Source organism: Hakea prostrata, chromosome 2, assembly GCF_041222555.1.
Source record: "Hakea prostrata isolate BN-2017 chromosome 2, UWA_Hpros_2, whole genome shotgun sequence".
Lineage (NCBI taxonomy): Eukaryota > Viridiplantae > Streptophyta > Magnoliopsida > Proteales > Proteaceae > Hakea > Hakea prostrata.
In genome coordinates, this window is record NC_142601.1 from 20984520 (window position 1) to 20990472 (window position 5953).

The 5953-nt window shown below is 34.9% G+C and overlaps 1 non-coding gene across 1 annotated transcript; it reads left to right on the top strand.

The window, feature by feature from the left end:
* Nucleotides 1-2171: 2171 nt before the first annotated feature.
* On the top strand, nucleotides 2172-2474 carry LOC149024010 (signal recognition particle RNA). Its single transcript, XR_016171973.1, has one exon.
* Nucleotides 2475-5953: the final 3479 nt, after the last annotated feature.

Genomic DNA, 5953 nt, shown 5'->3' on the forward strand with positions numbered 1-5953 from the left:
GACAAGACTTACAATAAATAGATAAACAAATTGCACCAATTAAACCCACTTGAAGAAGGAGACAAATGACAACCCGATACACCCAAAGTGACCCTTCATTATACAAGGTCACCGTTCAAAATAGCAGCTCGAAAAATTTAAACTAACCATTCTCTCTACGAGGATTTACCAATTGAAATGAGAACCATTAAGACACTCTAAAAGTTTACCCAAATGCATCAATTTTATGCGGTACGAGAAAAGGTGCTAGTGTAATTGGATTTCAGATTCCATTTACAACAATAATAGAGTACCATATGACCTAGTGAAAACCATGACAACAGTTTTGGATGTACAATATAGATTCCAACCTCGTTGTCAGTGAGACAGTGAACGATTATAAGTTTACGAAGCATGGCTATGTTTTGGTTTTTCGATCCAGGTTAACCATTGCATTCCTTCCTATGCTAGTGCATCTTCATGAAGATCAACTTGATTTTCTAATCAACTTCTTTGGGGGTAAAGGATCATCAACTTCTTTGGGGGTAAAGGATCATCAACGAGACCGGTCTCCAAATGTGGCTCGGGATTTTGATGAGTCAAAAATGCCTCCGAGAGAAGAGGCATTGCTTCCTTATTTCCAGGTGGTTTTATATGTTTCTTTTTCATTGTACAGTCTACTAAAATCTGCACCTACTACTAATCATTGGTATTATGACTAGTATTTGTTGTCTATATTTGGAGTTCCAATATCCATTCCACACATTAGTGTCATTATTTGACTTACAAACTTACAGTTACCTTGCATTGATCTATACTTACAGTTGAATGCTAAAAGAACAACAACATTAAACCCCTCCACAACCCCACAAAAAGGTAAAACAACAAATACTAAAAGAAACCGACCAAATCAAGTTATTACGAGCATATTTCATCTTTAATCAACGACCAAATCGGGGTTTCGACCACATCATCGAGGAATTTCCATGGTAAGGGTTTTATGAGTTGGTTATTACCTTTTTGAAAGAAGAATCGCGAGAGACGAGAGGAGAGCGAGACAATACCGAGAATCTGAAATCGATTTCTCTAAATCGCAGATGGAGCTTCTCCGCTGCTTCTTCTTCTTCTCCGCTGCTTCTTCTTCTTCTCCGCTGCTTCTTCTACTTCTCCGATGCTTCTTCTACTTCTCCGATGCTTCTTCTTCTTCTCCGCTGCTTCTTCTTCTTCTCCGCTGCTTCTTCTTCCTCTTCGATCTCAACTGTAGATGCTTCTTACGGAAGCTTGTTACGATTTCGCTGCGATGAACACCGCTGCTTCTTCTTCCTCTTCTTCCTCTTCTTCTTCTTCTCTGCTGCGATTTCGCTGTAACTTCAAATCAGCCAACAACGAAAACAGAAATGAAAATGAAATGGGCGGGTTGGTTTTTAGCTTCTTACGATTTTGAACTGGTTGTATATACGGTTACTGTACAACCGTATATACGTATAGGCTGGTAGTATGGAATACACGTTTAATTACATTTACTATACCCAGTCGAACCGCCCAGATGGACCGGTTGGTTTGCATCAGACCGAACCGAACAGATGGAACTCTGTTCACACTGTAAACGTAAAGGGGTAAAGGGGTTTTTTGATTATTTAATTAGAAGGATCATCCGAGCCGTCCGATTAGATCGGACGGCTCGCTCCACCGTAGTGCGCATTAATTACGCACTACAGAAGCAAAATTGCTAACCCAATGCTTAAGCATTTCAGGTTATTTGGCTTCGACTAAAGGGAAGCAAAACTATTGCGGAATCTGGCAACAAAGGCTCTATCATCTGTCTATAGGACAGTTTGACAAGATCCATTCCCTAGCCCCATCAACTTTGTACAAATGATATCGTGACTTTGTACGACTTGTACACACGATTTAAACTTGTAGTAAGTTTTGTACTAAGCAACAGTACGAATGTTTGGAACACATAAACTATCTCTTCAATAAGAAAAAATTTTGTTGGCTATATGCTTGAAAAAGTAGTTATCATTTGTTTAATAACTTAAGGTTTATTGTTATGAGGAATAAAATATTCATTTTCCGAAGTCATCACTCACAGTGTAGTTTTGACCCCTGTGTTTGGCTCTTCAGTTCCACATCGAAAAACTTTCAAAATGGTTGCCTCCTTATAGATCTAAGCATTACAATCATCAATCACCGAGCTTTGTAGCATGAGTTTATAACCAAGCAAGGCATCAAGCTGATTGAATGTTGGTTCAACTCTTGTTGGGTCGGGTTAGGAGGTGCCAAATTTGATTTTCCCTATTCAAGTTGGGAGTTGAGCTATGTGGATTAGGCAAAGGCCTAGGCTTCATGGTTCCTAAAGTAGAGGGTGATGCGCCAGGCTGGTTTCATAGAGCAGTGAAAACCACCTGCTCTTGACAGTGGAAGGATAACTGGCGGATGTGCTTTCAACCCATAGAGGCCCAAGAAATGATCTCAATCGAACAATCACCTTTTTACACTCATTAGTGTCTTACATATATTCTTGTAAAGTATTTTAGTTGTTATTGTGAGAACAAATTTACCACATAGTATTTAGGTCTTAAATGCGGACTTTGCTTGAATGTTGCGCATTGCAGCCTACGGTCAAGGATCAAAACTTGTTTCGCAGTTAAATTTTACTAAAAAGAAATTCATTTACCCAAAACGAAGTGAAACAAGTGTTCGAGATTTCATCTCGACCACAAGTTTCGATCTAGACTGTAAGTTGTACGGTGTTGCGGCAGCACTAAAGCAATTCTACTTGAATGCACCTGGTTTTCATCATTGACGACTGCCGAAAAGTAATTTCATCTCACACAGTTCAGATTATCTTGAAGTCGTAATTTAAAGATAGATGGGGAAATATGTCCTGCCAATGTCGAGGTGTTTACTATAAAATGAATGAATGGCAGTCTTTAAACGACTTTAAAATCTAACTAGTCATCTATATTTCAAACTATAAACTTGCAATACCTTAAGAGGTATAATACACAAGATATACAAAAAATGTCTACCTAAAATGAAAAGTACAAGAAAATGTATTTACAATCAATTAAGAATGTGTAGAATCGATCAATTAGCTAGCTAACATAAATGATATTTTTACCATCAATTAATTAGCTAGCAAATTGGAGGAAACAAATAAAGTAGATTACTTTTAACTATCAATTAATTGGCTAGCATATTTGAGGGGGGCAAATAGGGTAGATTAGTGACGTGAGTTGTTATGCAAAGAGATGGTCTTAAGGACCATTTTTTTTAAAAAGATTTTGCATATTTCAATTTGTCTCTAGTCTTCATGTGAATGAAGAGGAGAAGGAAGGAAAGAAGGAAAAGTATTGTCTCTAGATGTATAATTGGATGGTGATAATTCTATCCAAATGTCACCTCAATCACTCACTAGCTTGTTAGTATGGGTTGGAAACTAAATTACTAATATACACCGCCGAGTGGGTGCGAACCCAGGACCTCCCCATGGGAGGGCAGGTCTTTAACCGCTTAATTAACCCATCATTGGCGGATAGATGATAGATCCTAACCCATATAGTTGTTGTTCAATCGAGATGAAGGACTAAATGTTCTCTGCAGGTCTTTATAATTTAGGTTTACTTCTATATAACAAAATCTGAAATTCTTTGCATACTCCCTTATAGTTGACCATCGTGTTCATTCTTTCCCTTCATTCATATCTAGTCCCCTTTTTTTGTGTAAATATGTATTTTTCATTTTAAGAGCTTGCATTTTGTTGGGAAAAACGGTCACTGTCATGCTTGTATTTGAATAATGGAGATATACATCAAGAACTATATATAAAAAATATGTATTATAACAGTAACACATCCAAACAAATGAATATAAAATAATGCAATAAATTTTTAACATAGAAACTCTTACAATGTGAAGGGAAAAATACCATGGAACCATGGCCAAGTAAAATTTTCATCATGAATTAGAGGTTTTTTTTTTCTTTTTTGTATAAATTCTCCATTTTGTCTATCCAAAAGAAATTATATAAGAATTTATTTTTGGTAAAAAAATGGAAAATTGTCTGGTAACTTTTATCCAAAATAAATTATGGAATAAGACAAAATTTTGGTATGTCCAAATAGAATTTGATAATAAAAGATATGTTATAAAATAAAGAGAATATATCAGAGACAAAGAAGAAAACTAGAACAAGATCAATCAGAAGTGTTTCATTCAGTTGAGTGCATTACATATTTATAGTAGAAGGGGCATCTACTCTGATATGGAAATACAATAAATGATTCTTGCACACAATAAGATATTCTTAATATGGAAAGATAGATTGCCGCCTAAGATAGAAGGTACATAGAATGGAAATATTATTGACTGCCAACATTGTGTATTGAGATCACTGTAATCTTCAATTAAGATGGGAATGTGAATCACCAAGATTGTATGCTGAGGTGGTTGAGATTTTCAATTGGAAGTATTGTCTATTGGAGGGTGATGGATATCCACAATCAATATTATTTATAACACTCCCCCTTGGATATTCATCAATAGATAATGTACCTCGTTAAAACCTTACTAAGAAAAAAAAAGCCCCGGTGGGAAAAATCTTAGTGAAGGAAAAAGAGTATATATATCTAAATAATACGTATTGGTAGCTGCCTCATTAAAAACCTTACCAAGAAAACCTAGTGGGACAAAACCTTGGTTAAGGGAAAAAGAGTGCAGCACGTATTTTACTCCCCCTGATGATAACATCATTGGGTATCTTTAAGTACGTACATTCCAATATCATATATCAGCTTCTCAAGACTTGAAGTATGCAACTTCTCAATAGATAAATCTGTCAAAGTATCACTTGAACGAGTTTGTTGAACATCGATTTCACAATTTTGATTGAAGACCATGAATGAAGAAGAATTTCAGTGAAATATGTATCGTTCCTTTGATGTATCATCGCTTCAATTGAGCTATGCATGCAGCATAATCTTTATATAATATTGTTCAAACCCCTTATTCTAGTAGAAGACTGCATGCTTCCTGAATGTGTTGTATCATTGATCTAAACCAAATATAAAATAGCTAACGTTCACTTGTGAATAAATAGCCTGTTTGAGATCTAGTTGTATATAGATCAGATAAAAATCTTGCATTTGCATAACAAGTAAGTTGATATCCACATTCATAAAATAATATCATGTCAATAATTTCTCAAATATACTGAAATATATGTTTTATAACATTTCAGTGTCTTCGTATTGGAGAAGAGATAAATTTTGCTAATACATTTATAGAAAATGCCACATCTGATTATGTATTATCAGCAAGATATAGTAATGCCCTAATTGCACTAAGATATGATACTTCAGGACCAAGAAATTCTCCACTGTTTTCTTGGGGTCGAAATGAATATTTCTTTATATTGAGCGATCTCACAACCATTGGGGTACTCAATGGGTGTATTTTATCTAGATAAAATCTCTTCAAAATATTCTCTTATAAGTTGATTGATGAACGAATATTTCATTCGTCAAATGCTCAATTTACAAGTCAAGACAAAACATTGTCTTTTCAAGATTTTCATTTCAACTTTCTTCAAATAATCTACTGCTTTTGGAAACTCTTCAGGAGTTTTGATGATATTTAAATCATCATCATATATACTTATTAAAATTAGATCCATATCATTTAATAAAGGCACAATAATAAATTGGATCATTTTTATACTTTTCATTTAGTAAATATCCACTAAGGAGATTACCATATATGCCTTGATAATCTTTGAAGCCTTATTTAACAAACTTCCTAGGAATTTTTATATGCTTCAGTCATTTTGAATCCTTCAGGGATTTTCATATATATTTCACACTCGAGTGAGCCATATAAATAGGCTGTAATAATATCCATTAGACGCATGTCAAAATTTTCATATACTGCCAGATTAATAAAATATCCGAAGGTGATTGCATCCACCACA